Source organism: Bos indicus, chromosome 8, assembly GCF_029378745.1.
Source record: "Bos indicus isolate NIAB-ARS_2022 breed Sahiwal x Tharparkar chromosome 8, NIAB-ARS_B.indTharparkar_mat_pri_1.0, whole genome shotgun sequence".
Classification (NCBI taxonomy): Eukaryota; Metazoa; Chordata; class Mammalia; order Artiodactyla; family Bovidae; genus Bos; species Bos indicus.
The window spans coordinates 98,952,700-98,966,736 of record NC_091767.1 but is presented as its reverse complement, the minus strand read 5'-3'; the positions used below and the strand labels follow the sequence as shown (position 1 = coordinate 98,966,736).

The 14,037-nt window shown below is 48.3% G+C and overlaps 1 protein-coding gene across 3 annotated transcripts in view; it reads left to right on the top strand.

Moving 5' to 3' along the window:
* Positions 1–14,037, top strand: part of PTPN3 (protein tyrosine phosphatase non-receptor type 3) — a 167,643-nt gene that overhangs the window by 40,085 nt on the left and 113,521 nt on the right. The window contains exon 1 of one of the 3 annotated variants that reach the window (XM_070795249.1): positions 6,091–6,227. The exons of 1 other annotated variant lie outside the window; for it this stretch is intronic. The gene's annotated coding sequence lies outside the window, so the exon portion shown is untranslated. Of the gene's footprint in view, positions 1–6,090; positions 6,228–6,763; positions 6,785–14,037 lie in introns of those variants that run through there. One more of the 3 variants, XM_070795250.1, reaches the window with a different exon arrangement.

Sequence of the window (14,037 nt, the reverse complement as noted above, 5' to 3'; positions counted from 1 at the left end):
TGACTTCCTACTTTTGCATTTCAGTCCCCTATAATGAAAAGGACATCTTTTTTGGGTGTTAGTTCTAAAAGGTCTTGTAGGTCTTCATAGAACCGTTCAACTTCAGCTTCTTCAGCGTTACTGGTTTGGGCATAGACTTGGATTACTGTGATATTGAATGGTTTGCCTTGGAAATGAATAGAGATCATTCTGTCGTTTTTGAGATTGCATCCAAGTACTGCATTTTGGACTCTTTTGTTGACTATGATGACTACTCCATTTCTTCTGAGGGATTCCTGCCCGCAGTAGTAGATATAATGGTCATCTGAGTTAAATTCACCCATTCCAGTCCATTTCAGTTCGCTGATTCCTAGAATGTCGACATTCACTCTTGCCATCTCTTGTTTGACCACTTCCAATTTGCCCTGATTCATGGACCTGACATTCCAGGTTCCTATGCAATATTGCTCTTTACAGCATCGGACCTTGCCTCTATCACCAGTCACATCCACAGCTGGGTATTGTTTTTGCTTTGGCTCCATCCCTTCATTCTTTCTGGAGTTATTTCTCCATTGATCTCCAGTAGCATACTGGGCACCTACTGACCTGGGGAGTTCCTCTTTCAATATCCTATCATTTTGCCTTTTCATATTGTTCATGGGGTTCTCAAGGCAAGAAGAGCTGAGGGGGTGACGGCTCCCAGGTCAGACTAACACATCTCTACAGGCTCCTGACTTGACCATTGACCACTTCCTCTCCCTCCCTCCTGGGCTAAAGGCAGTCATCCTGTCGCCATCTGCCACCACTGGACAAGCACAGACAGGCCTCCCTGAAAGGAACTGCTCACTTTTCCACACAGTTGCATTTTCCCTCTCTTCGCCTCTTTTTCTTTGGCTTGCCAGCTTTCAAGTTTGTTTCATTTTTCTTGATAATACATGAAACACACTTACCATAAAGCAAGATTTAGGGAACTCTAAACACATTAAAAGGAATTAGAGGCCCAAGACTTGAAATTTCCCCAATTTGTAAAAGATACCTTCTGTATCTTGTTTCTCTGCTTATAAGTCCAATACTCAGACACAGCCACAATTGATCTTTTGGTGCATTTGTCTGTATTAAGTCAAAATACAGAAGTTACCGCTGTTCAACCATTGTTGACCTACAAGATGGTGATTTTATATGGGATACCCTAGTCATTCATTCACACAGTTGGAGCCACACTATGCATATAACTTTACATCCTATCCTTTTCACATGTCATTACAACAGCACCACTTGCCCATGTATTTGTGAGCTTACATTAACAGCACAAATAATTGATGAGCGTTAGCATCACAGCTGGGAGTCCTCCCTTGTAAATCACTGAAAATGGTCCACGTGGTGCCCAGGCTTCCTGAATCTTGATATGAATGACAGTCCTCAGTGTCTCTTCCCAGAAACCCTTTCTGTAAATGCCCCCAGCCAATTGCCTGTGCGGAGTCCTTGGCATCAGATTTTCGGCCCAAATGGCAGCTTCTGGGAATGCTGCTAATAACTGTGTCCAGTTGTTCATCTGGTTCCTCTTAACTTGTATGAATTTGGTCCTTACCTTGCGTTTGTGGTACATCTTCCTCTCCAGTGAAATGACTCTCTTTGGCTTTTTGTGTTTACTGTTGTTTGTCTAGTGATTTCTGGGCCAGGTACAGTCTACCAGCATGATTTAAAGAGAGAGCTGTCTTTTTTTTTTTTTTAGCTCATTGGCAGTAGGAAGGCTGTTTTTAGGGCCCTGGCTTTCGCTCTGCAAACATCGGCAGACTATCCGGTCTGTACTTTTTCAACACAGAAGAGTCCTGAGGAGTCCATGGACCATGTGGTTTCTTTATGCTGTGATTCTGCCTTCAAAATGGTTGCCTAGGGACAGTAATTTATGTAGGTCCTTATTATGTGAGACTTGGTATAGCCCTATTCTTCACTGGGCCATATGTGCTCTAGATCTGGCTGGGTTCAACCACACAGACTAAGAAGACTATGTGTCCACCCCAAAGCCCTATTCGCATAAGGTTTTGGAGTTTATGATATAAGATCAACTGCTATCACTCACACTAACATCATGTCACTCCAGGTACAACAGCTTAAAGGATGGACTTTCACATTTTGGGCCCAAGAATAAAACAGTAAAGGGAGACCAGAACATTTAAAGGTAATCTACAGCCCATAACACATCACAGGGGTATAGAAAATACAGCAAGAAGACACAAATGAAAGATGCCATCTTATGGGCAATACCCGCCACGCAGAAAGGCAGGATTATAAAACCTTAAACCCTAGTTTTGAGGTCAGTCCAACTTGCATTCAAATTCTGACCCTGGGGACTTGATTGGTAGTCCAGTGGCTAAGACTCCACATTCCCAGTGCAGGGGGTCTGGGTTCGATCCCTGGTCAGGGAACTAGAGCCCACATGCCACAACTAAGAGTTCACATGGCTCAAGGAAGATAGAAGACCCAACACGGCCAAAACCACCAGATCCCAACCCTGTCTCTTCCTGGTTCTGAAAGGCTCCTGCATTGTTTCCTTTTCTGTAAAACTGACCTAAAACACCCACCATGCAGAGTGTCTGTACAGAGTTAAGACAGAACCCATGTAAACTGTTGGCCACATGTGAGCACGAAACAGGAGTTATTACTGTTGTGATTACTAGACACAAAACTTCAAGAATTTTTGATTTGTTATTTTTAATGTTTATCATTGCAAACACAATATTGCTACAGTAACAAACTTAAAAAGAAGAACCAACCCCCCCATCAACCCAAATCGAACTACCTACATTTTCCCATATTTTCATTATACAGGATATTTGTATATTTAGATTTTCTTCACTTAAGAAAGTGAAGAAAATTATTGTATTGTAAGTTTCTTCCTGTCATAACATGGTCTAGTTTAGTGTAAAATAGTTATTTCAACAAATAGACCAAAATCTAATTAATCACTCCTCTATTTGTGAATATTTACTTGTTTGGGGAATATTCTTTCCTTTGTTTTTGCTATGGTTAATTTAAACGGACGATTTTAAAAACATTTATGTCTTTTTCCTTAGATGTACATGTATTTTTTAGCTCGAGTTTGAGAAAATTGTATAAGCTAACGGCTGCTGACTGTGGACAAAGAAAAGTAGCTTCAGACTGGTTTCTAGTGGAAGGCAAACTGGGAAAACCCCAAGAATTCTCATGTTTGTTAACCTCAGCTTCCTCATCTCCACACTTGACAAACTGGTATAAGGCTGACCAAAAATTGAGGTAGACAGCCCAGAGACAGATCTTTAACGTGGACTAAACACACTCATGGGAAATAGATGGGGAAACAGTGGAAACGGTGTCAGACTTTATTTTTCTGGGCTCCAAAATCACTGCAGATGGTGACTGCAGCCATGAAATTAAAAGACACTTACTCCTTGGAAGGAAAGTTATGACCAACCTAGATAGCATATTCAAAAGCAGAGACATTACTTTGCCAACAAAGGTCCGTCTAGTCAAGGCTATGGTTTTTCCTGTGGTCATGTATGGATGTGAGAGTTGGACTGTGAAGAAAGCTGAGCGCCCAAGAATTGATGCTTTTGAACTGTGGTGCTGGAGAACTCTTGAGAGTCCCTTGGACTGCAAGGAGATCCAACCAGTCCATTCTAAAGGAGATCAGTCCTGGGTGTTCTTTGGAAGGAATGATGCTAAAGCTGAAACTCCAATACTTTGGCCACCTCATGCGAAGAGTTGACTCATTGGAAAAGACTCTGATGCTGGGAGGGACTGGGGACAGGAGGAGAAGGGGACAGAGGATGAGATGGCTGGATGGCATCACCCACTCGAAGGACATGAGTTTGAGTGAACTCCGGGAATTGGTGATGGACAGGGAGGCCTGGTGTGCTGCGATTCATGGGGTCGCAAAGAGTCGGACATGACTGAGCAACTGAACTGAACTGAACTAAACTGACCGCGCTTATGTTCTTGATTTCATTCATTCCCTACACATGGTTCAAATCGGAGTGATGGGTATTCATATTATTTAAGGCACAGAGAGGGTAAGGTGCTTACCCCAGGTCACACAGCAGCTGGGAAAGGACAGAGAATATTTTTCTCAGTTTCCCAAATTCCCAGCTCTCCCACTGAGTTTTGGGGGAAAAAAAAAAAAAAAACAAAAGAATGCCCTCAGACCCCACCCTAATTGGGGACGGAAACTGAGTGGGCTGGAGGTCTGGCTGAACTCAGCAGGAGGCCTCGCCCACCCCGCCAGGAGGCTCCTCCTCCCTGTCGCTTGGGCCCTGCCCGGCTCCGAGCATGCCCAGTGAGCTCCGGGCCGTCCCAATGGTGCCACAGCTCCAGGTTTTGCTGGAGACCGGGGCGCGGGGCGGGGCACAGGGAGGGGCGCGGGGCGGGTCCTGTTCTGGGACTCCGTACCTCTGCTGAAATTCCCCGGACGCGATGCTCCGGAGGCGCCCTCTGCAGGGGCGCTACAGGGGACTTGCGACTCGGGGTTAAGGACCGAAGTGAAGTACCCAGGTTCTGCCAGCTGCCGCGAAAGGCCCTAGGCCGACAGGGCCCCTGGACCTTGGGCATTGGTCGGGACAGGATGATTCCACCCTTCACTCCCTTCGTTCACATATTCATTCAACAAATCGTTTTTGAGCATCTCCTATGTGCCACGTGCTGTTATAGGGGCTGGGACAATGTAGTGAAGACAGGCAGGACTACAGTCCCAGAACTGAAATTCCAGAGGTGAATACACAATAGTGTTAGTCGTTCAGTCGTGTCCGACTCTTAGTGACCCCATGGACTGTAGCCCGCCAGGCTCCTCTGTCCATGGGATTCTCCAGGCAAGAATACTGGAGTGGGTTGCCATTTCCTTTTCCAGGGAAATACACAATAAGAAGTAAGCAGATCAGGGGGAAAGACAGTGACCGACCTCATCTGCTACTTTCCCCAGCTTGCTATTTCCTAAGCAGTCCTGCGTCTTAATGTCTGCACTGGCTGATCCCTCCGTCAGGAATGCTCTTCCCAATTTACCTGCGTGGCTGAAAGGTCTTACCACCTCATTGAAATTGCACTCCCTCCACCCCTTCTCTTTACTCTGTTTTTTCCCCCTCGTAAAACGTTATTACCTGGACTTCCCTGGTGGTTCAGACTGTAAAGCGTCTGCCGACAATGCGGGAGACCCGGGTTCAATCCTTGGGTCAGGAAGATCTCTTGGAGAAGGAAATGGCAATCCACTCCGGTATTCTTGCTTGGAATGGAAATCCCATGAACAGAGGAGCCTGGTAGGCTACAGTCCATGGGGTCGCAAAGAGTCGGACACGACTGAGCGACTTCACTTTCACTTGAGTTCGTTTATTTGCATGTTTATTGCCTGCCCAACTCCCGCAGGGAACAGGATTTTTGTCTGTTCATCACACGTAAAGAATTAAAGTAAGTGATCAAAAATTATCTGTTGAATGACCTAATGGATAATGATAAATGTGAAGAAAATAGACTGACGATACGGAAAGTTCTATGATCAGGGGACTAATTTAATAAAGTGTTCAGGGAAGGCCTTTTGGAGAAGGAGGACGTAAGTACAATGAGAAGGTTCCAGTCAAGGGTAAAGGTGGGCAAAGACGTCCCACATAGAGGCGAAAAGGCATATGCAAATGTCCTGAGGCTGGACAAGTTCTGAGTGTTTGATGGACAAAAAGGTGCTCCTGGAGGTGAAGGAATGCAGGAGCCAAGTCAGGTAAAGGGCCCATAAGTCTTGGGAACAAAGTTTAAGCTGGGAAGTTTTCAGTGGACTGGGATGGGCATTGCATGGCAGTCAGCAGGACCCTAGCTGGGCAAGATTTCTCATTTCAAATATTTGTTTAGCGCTGGCTGCTTGACATTCCTAGGCATAAAATCACTGAGGGCTGGGCACACAGTAGGTGCCCAATAAATGGTTATGGCACGAACGCCTGCGTGCATGCGCGAGGGGACGCGGGGCTGCACGGACCTCGGCGGGAGAGCGCGGGTAGCCCTGGGAGACGAGGCCGAGCGCACCGGCCCCGGGTGGGGGCGGGGGCGTCCCGCAGGGCGTTCCGGGCGCCCGCCCCCAGCCCGGCGCGCGGGCCCGTCGCGGCCAGCCGGGCCGGCGGGAGCCGCCTGCGGGCGGCACTGGGCATGCTCAGACGGCGGCCAGGTCGCGCCGCGAGCGAGCTTCCGCGCCGCCCGTACGCGCGACCTACCTGGGCGCCCCGCGCCCCCGGATGCTGCAGGTACAGATCGGCGCGACCCCAGCGGGCTCGGGGCGGGGCGCGGAGCCGCCGGGGGCCGGGGTCGCGCTGGGCGCCGCCCCGCCCCCACCGTCCCCGGGCGCGCGGCGAACGCGCGGGCGGACTGGCGGACGCGGCGGCCCCGGTGTCCCGGCGTCTCTTCGGGGCGGGGAGGGGGCGCCCTGGCCGCGCTCACCTGGTGGGGCGCGGGCGGGAGGGAGCAGGCCGGACCGGGTGGGGCTGGGTCCCTGGCGGGACGCGGCTGCGGCCGCGGCGAGGCGTGGGCGTGCGCTCCGACCCGGGCATGGGCGGACGCGACCGGTAGAGCCGGAGCGGCTGGTGATCCGGGAGGCCCCAGCGCCGCCGCGACCCCCCGCCCCCGACGCCGAGGGGGCGCACAGCCCGCGCGGGGAGCCAGCCAAGCGCGGCGGCCAGACCTTCTCGGCTCCCAGGGCGAATCCGCCTCTCGGCTTTCAAAGATGGCATTTCCTGGGCCTGGCACGAACTCCAGCCCCAATAAATCCTCCCCGTTCCGCGGGTGATATGGAATGATTTATCAGGTACCTGCGGCGAGACAGCTGCAGTGGGGGACTGTATGTGAGAGCGCCCAGTGCCCCGGAAATTCCCATTTTCAGCAACCTGAACTTACTGAGAAGTTGCGGTTGCCTTAAAAAATTCATGGGAAGTTGAGACGACTTGACACCTGGGTTTTCCGAGGTGGTGGAAAGAGCTTGTGACTGGGAAACTGGAGACCTCGGTTCAGGTTAGGCCCCCACCTTAAGCCAGCTGATGACCTTGGGCGAGTTGTCTAACCTCGCTGATCGTCAGTTTCCTCCCCTGCAAACAGCCGGTAATAATGCCCACCTCACTGGGTTGTTGGGTGGATTAAGTGGGATAAATGATGTGGAGGTGTTTGGCACGGTGCCCAGCACAAAGCAAGCGAGCAGTTGGCGTGATGTGAATTTAATTCGTTTAGAGACCCTCGTGGCTCCCATTTCACCAGGAAATTAGAATTACGAAGGCATCTTCAGGGCCCAGTGGCAGAGTGACAGACCCTGCCTTGCGCCTGGGAGAACTTCTCCTGAAATCTTTGGAAAAACAGTTTAGCTGAATTGTAATCGGAGAGCATCTTCTTTAAAAGCAGTTTTATACGTTTAGAAACTCCAAGAGTTGGCAGTTCAGCTTTACTTACAAAAGAGCTGTCTGGCAATCCATCTTGCAAGTGTTTAGGCAGCTCATGCTTGAAAGTAAAGCCTGGTTAGGAAGATTTCTCATCTAAAAAGCTCCCAAACTCAACTTTCAGTGATTATTTAGATTAGGGTTTTTTCATTCTGGCACTGTTAACATTTGGGGTTCAATAATTCTTTGTTGTGGCGCTTTTTCTCTGCATTGTGAAATGTTCAGCAGCGTCTTTCATCTCTGCCCAGTAGATCCCAGCAGCAGTCCCTCTCCCTCAGTTGTCTTCCCAACCTCCTTCCCTCTGGACGAGGGGCACATATTCCCTTTCTCCCCCTTTAGAACCACTGATTTAGATCCACCCTGCTTTTTGTCATTAGCCTATCTGAGTTGTTTGAGAATTTCATCTTCTGTTTTCTGTAGTAACCAACTTTTTATAGCCTTGTAGAACTGCACCAGAGTGCATCCACATGCATCAGCTCATTTAATTTTTACAGCTCCCACCGGTAAGGCTGGTATTATTCCCATTTTACAGATGAGGAAATTGAGGCTTTGAGCAGCCAATTACACAGTATGTGGTGTAGCCGGGATACAACTCGTGTCATCTGGTTCCACAGGCAAGTCTTTTTTCTTCTGCATCAGGCTGCCCTTTATTGTATTCTCAAATAGATGGCTTTCCTGATTAAATCAAGATGGAAAGTAGATTGTAAGCTGGAAACCTTTCTGGCTAGTTGAAAATTAACAACAGTAAGCTATTATCTGACAGAGAGTAGGTCATTCTAGTTAAATATTCTAGTTCATAGTGAGCTCCCGTAAATTCTATGTACAGTTAATGGAATACCAATTTGCAGAGAATTAGAGTAGAATACAACATGCCTAATACTCTGTATTGATCCTGCCTTGTCTCTGGTGATTTGCCGGCTCCTAAAAACAACTCCTCTATGCAAATTAGACATTAGCTGGAATGTAAAAGGTCAGGTTCCTGAAGGCATCTCAGAGTGGCTGGAGGGTCCTAGACATTCCATTCAGCATTTATTGAGCTGCTTCTGCCTGGCAGGTACAGTGCTGGGTGGGGATGCAGAGTGGGCCAGACTCCAGTAAACCCAGGGTGCCTGGGGAACTCCTCAAGGAGAGGGCAGGTCCTGGCCAGGCCAGACACTTGGGAGGCCAAGGTCAGGGACAGCCTGGGGCAGAGGAAAGAACCTAAGTTAGCATAGAGGCAAATTCAGGATCCCACACTGCTTCACCGTCCTTTCTCTGAGCCTTCCTTTCCACATGTTATCATAGAGAAGGTATTCTCATAGCTTTTTAACATTCCCATTCAAGTGTCAAGAACCTACTCAGAGACGGTCTTATCCCTGAAAGAAGTTGGGGTTCCAGGCTGGTCATTGGTCTCAGAGGATTGGGACCAACTCCTCAATTGTTGAGTGTGAACTAGAAAGTCCCACGTGCGGTGTTTAATTTCAGTGTAATCCCTCTCCCCTCTTACAGATGAGGTAACTCAGCAAAGGTGGTGTGGGACCAGGAGCTAGAGGAATGAATTGGGACTGTCTGACTCTCAGGTCCAGGAACATGAGGGATTCCGTTTTCTAGGATGGATATAACATACCAGAGGGGCTTAGGGAATGGTAGGAAACAGGAAGACATGGCCCCTTGCCTCCCCCGCAATCCTCAGGGTTTGTGGCCCATTGGTGGAGGGGGATCCTGCGATTTGTGGTCCTTCCCTCTCTCAGAGAAGTGCCTATTAACCCTAATTCCCACGCTCACTTTCCTTCCACCAGACAATGGGCCTGGAAAGCGGGGCCACCCTTTTCATTTCTCAGCAGGGGCTGGAATGCTGAGGGCAATCCCCTGGCATTGACAGGCTGGGTGGGCGGGGCAGCGTGGCTAGCGAAGCTTTCCAAGCCTGAGCTCTTCTTACCGACTCTTGAGACAAGACCAGGTCAGTGTGTCCACTCTGCCCAAGTCTGGGTCCTGGCCACTGCAGACCCTTGCTCTCACAGGTGTGTCCTTTCATCTGCCTGAGGGAGAATTAACAGGGAGTGCTAGGTAGGTCCCTGTCTGAAATCTGATCAGATCACGCATTCCAAGACCCAGAGATCCTGCATCTCTGTAGCTTCTCCTGATGCATACACGTGTAAGGGACTTCCACCTTCAGAGGAACCCCAGCTGTGAGCACAGATATGACAGCAAATTCAGACCTTTATTGAGCCACTTCTATGTGTCACAGAGATGGAAGGTGAACCTGTCTTGGAAGGATTCATGGGGGAGTTAGGAAGGCAGTGACATCACGACATTTCTGTGTGTGTATGTGTGTACGCGCATGTGGGCATGTGTATCTTGTCTCTCATCTGTCTGATTACTGCTTTAAAAGAGGATAAAGCTAGATGCAAGAGATCCCAGTGAAGACAGCCGTTTGTTCTGATGGGCATCAGGGACCACTCATTGGGAGTAGCTGGCATTCAAATTCAGCCTTGGAAGTAGAAAAAGATGGTATTCAGTGGGCAGACAGAACAGCAGATGGGACAACTTAGAGGCATGAAGAAACCTCTTGTATTTCAGGAGTGATGACTCTTCCCAGATCCAGCCTTCTGATCTTGGCTAATGCAGGACCCACCTTCTGTAGTTAGCGTAACCCCCCAAACCCCTGTCTCTGTATAGTGGCCTGGCCTCAATCAATCCAGGGGTAAAGCCTTATTTTCCCTGCATAGGAGCAATGCCTCTGGGCCGTGTCTAAGGCATGGGCACCTTCTGCCAGAGATACCTCTATTTTTAGTTATTAAACACTGATATGACACTTACTGGCTGCCAGGCACTATCCTGAGAACTTTCCAAATATTAATCAGTCCTTTTAATCTTCGTAGCAACTCTCTGGCTGTGCTGCTTTCCTGAGTACAGGCCACTGGGTAGGTAGATGGAGGCAGAGCTCACATCCCTCGTCTGTGTCCCTCTGTGGGTGATGCTCTCATCACGGTACAGCTTCTCCTGGCCTCCAGTTCACATCCATGTGCCAGGAAGCAGCCGAGTCTGAGAGTCCTGATGGAGTGCTGACTGCCCCAGATTTCTCTCCCTGACCCCGTTTCCTTCTGGGGGCCAGCGGGGCTCCACTGACTGCATTTTCGGAACCAAAGATTGGGATCTGTAGTCTGAAAAAGAATGTTTGTACTGCGTCTTTGTGCAAGAGGAGGCCTGGGAGGTGTTGTTTGGATACTGAGAGAGTGGAATTTTTGAGACATTTCAATGGTTTATGTGGAAAGTTAGGACAGAGGATTTGAAATTGGGATAGTCCTGGAAACTTCAGGTCCCATGATTTACTGTCAGGATACACAAGCTCTTTGTAAATATTTAAGCAATGTGTAGTTTGAATTTTCTGTCCTCAGCCTCTTGGCGCCTCAAAAGGGAATAAATAGTACCTTCTAGCCCCAGAACGTTGCTAGTATTTAGCAGCCCCAGTTTACAGAATGGGACGAGAAACTGAGGCTCGGAGCAATGAAGTGACTCCTGGCAGGGCACGCTGCTCTGCAAGGACAGCCAGGATTGGAACTCAAATCTGTCCCTAGACTCATCTTGACTGTAAAACCAGGATAATGGTAGAACCTGTTGCTGTTAAATCGACCATTTTAAAGGAGCCAGTGAACTGAAAACCCACTCGGGCAGAACTTGGCACAGAAAAGGGTCTCCTCCCTTTGTGGTCAGGCCCCTGACTCACAGACAAGCGTCCTGTTTAGCATTTGATGCTGAGAGAGGCTGTGGTGAGTGATGGCCGGCTCCCAGGGCCGTGCTGAGGGCCCAATTCCCAGGGCTAGAGGATCGTTCCAAGGGGCAGGATCCAGGACCAGAAAGGGGCGGTGGCCAGCTGCATGCTGTGGTGATGAAAGGCACTGGTTTGACTTAAGAGAGGGGGATGTGAAGACCTGGTCCCTGCACCTCGCTTCCCTCAGGTGAGTCAGCCTCAGTGTAGACCCCAGGGTCTTGGTGGGAGAGGCAGCAACCAGCTTTGTCAACCACCCCTTGACCTGACCCACTGGTGGGCCTGGAAGGGGCGTGACAACAGCCTGAGCTCATGTCTTGCCCACTTTGCCTCCCTCTCTACCCTCAACACCCTCCCGCCTCCCAGCCCCTTTCCCTGGTCTGGTTACCAAATTCATACATGGTGGTTGTGGAAAATAAAGGCGTCAGGGAGCAGAGGAAAAATCACGCATGGTGTTCTTCCTGGAGGCGGCTCAATACCACCACCATGGTGGACTCCACGTGCCTGCCACGCGCCAGCCCGTCCTCTGCCACCCGCCAGAGAGTCTTTTAAAATCACTTCCTTTTGCTCCTAGAGTAAAAGACAAAACTAACGCGGGCATCTCTTGCAGGCCCCAGTGTACGTGCTTTGGTCCCCATGCTTTCTCTGCTGATGCGGCCAGTGAGAGCCTGGAACCTTTGTCGTCCCCCCTCATTAACTCATGCTTTGGACCTTGGCTGCATGATTGCCGAAATCTCCCCTTGCCTTCCTGCTGTGGGTCAAACTGCCTGCTGTAAACACTGCCATCGCACCACCAGGTCTCTCTCCTTTGACAGCACTTTTCACAGTTGCAATTTTGTGCTTAATTAGTGCCATTATTTGTATTAGTACCTGTCTCACCAGCTACACTGTGAGTTCTGTGAAATCGGAGTCTGTCTTCCTTTAAACACACACACACCCCACACACATACACACTGTCCCTGAGATTTATTTTTTCCTTTTAACTTTTCATTTTGACCTAATTCAGACTTATAGAAGAGTTCTAAGAATAGAACAGAGAACTCCCATATCCCCTTCACCCAGATTCCTCAAATATTCCCATCTTATTCTTCTGTATATACATTTTGTTTTTTCCTGAACTATTTGAGGATCATTTGAGGACTCTTCCTATCCCTCCAGATACTTCAGTGTATTCCCTAAAACCAGTGACATCCTCCTCTATAACTACGGTACACTTTTTTTTTTTTTTTTTTACAAGTTACTTCAATAATAGAACTGTTTTATTAAACATATGAACGTACCGATTTTGTACAACACGCATTTCTTTCTTTCCTCTGCCCCAGGAAGCCAGCGCTCTAGAACCCCATGTTTATAAAAACACACTTTGGCAGCTCCTATGACAAGGTGAAAAAAGTGCAATTCCGAAAGTGACAACACATAACCAAAGTGGGGAACAAAAAAGGCAGAGCGGAGCGGGCCCAGGGCTGCTCATCTTCCTCAAGAGCAAACAATTTAAGAATAGAAACTCTTGAGCATTATTTAAGCAGTACTGCCCAACTCTCTTGGTAGCATCTCTGTTTCAATTCCATTTATCTTGATGTTGTAACTAACTAATCTGTTACTTCTTTAAGAAATTCTGCCCTGGTTTATATCCTTTTTAAAAGCAGGAAGTCAGTACTGATACGGTGCTGTTATCTCATCTACAGACCTGTAGGCTTTGCCAGTTATCTCGAGAGTGGCCTTTGCAGCAAAGACAACCCCAGATCAGGTGTTGCCTGTGGTTGTCATGTCTCTTTAGTCTTCTTTAGATTAAAGCAGTTCCTCCGGCTTTCTTTGTCCCCTATGATCTTGACATTTTTGGAGAATACAGGCCAGTTCTTTGGTAGGATGCGTCTCAGTTTGAGTCTGTTTTAGCCTGCCCTTGTATCATCACTGCCACTGAAACATCACACGCACTCAGTTAACATTTGGTGAATGAAGATGGAGGGAGGTGGGAGGAAGGAAGTCAGCAGGTTGTCTAGTTTGCCCCACTCCCACGCCTTTCCTTGCTGAAGGATGTTATTTAGTTGCTGTCATGCTGTGTATAGGTTTGAATCTTACTACTCTTATTTTCATGCATTTATTTTTTAATTGAAGTGTAGTTGACATACAACATTATGTCAGTTTCAGGTGAACAACATAGTGATTTGACATTGGCCTGCGTTATAAAATGATCACCAGGATAAGTCTAGAAACCATCTGTCCTCCTGCAGAGTCATTACAGGAGTATGGTCTTTATGCCTTAAACTGTATCTTACATTCCCCACAGCTTGCTTATTTTATAACTAGAAGTTTGTACTTAATCTCCTTCACCTACTTCGCATGACTCCCTCACTCTCCCCTCCTGCCACCACCTTTTCATCCTCTCATCTGTGAATCTGTTTCTGTTTTGTTTCATTTGCTCTTTGGTGTTTTTCGATTTCACATGTAAGTGAAGTCATACAGTATTTGTCTCTCTGTCTGGCCTACCTCACTTAGCATAATACCCTCTAGATCCATCCATGTTGCCACACACAGCAAGATTTTATTTTTTCTGGCTGCGTAATATTCCATTGTGTATATATGCCACATCATCTTTGTTCATTCATCCATCCTATTTTTGTTTCACTAACATAGTTTTCTCCCAAAACGAGAGAGGCCTGTGGTGTCTCTGCAGGAATACAAGCAGATGCCAGGTGATGGCTTGGCGGGGATGCTAGAGAGGGAAGGAGAATATTTGTTGAGGGGCAGGACTCAGCCTGACTCTCCCTCCAGACACTTAAGTGCCTTTGCCAACTGCAGCTCTGACTTCATAGGCCTAGGAGCCCAAGAATAAGGCAACTAGAATTTTGATCCAAATCAGAACATTTTGAGAATAAATAGGGGGCT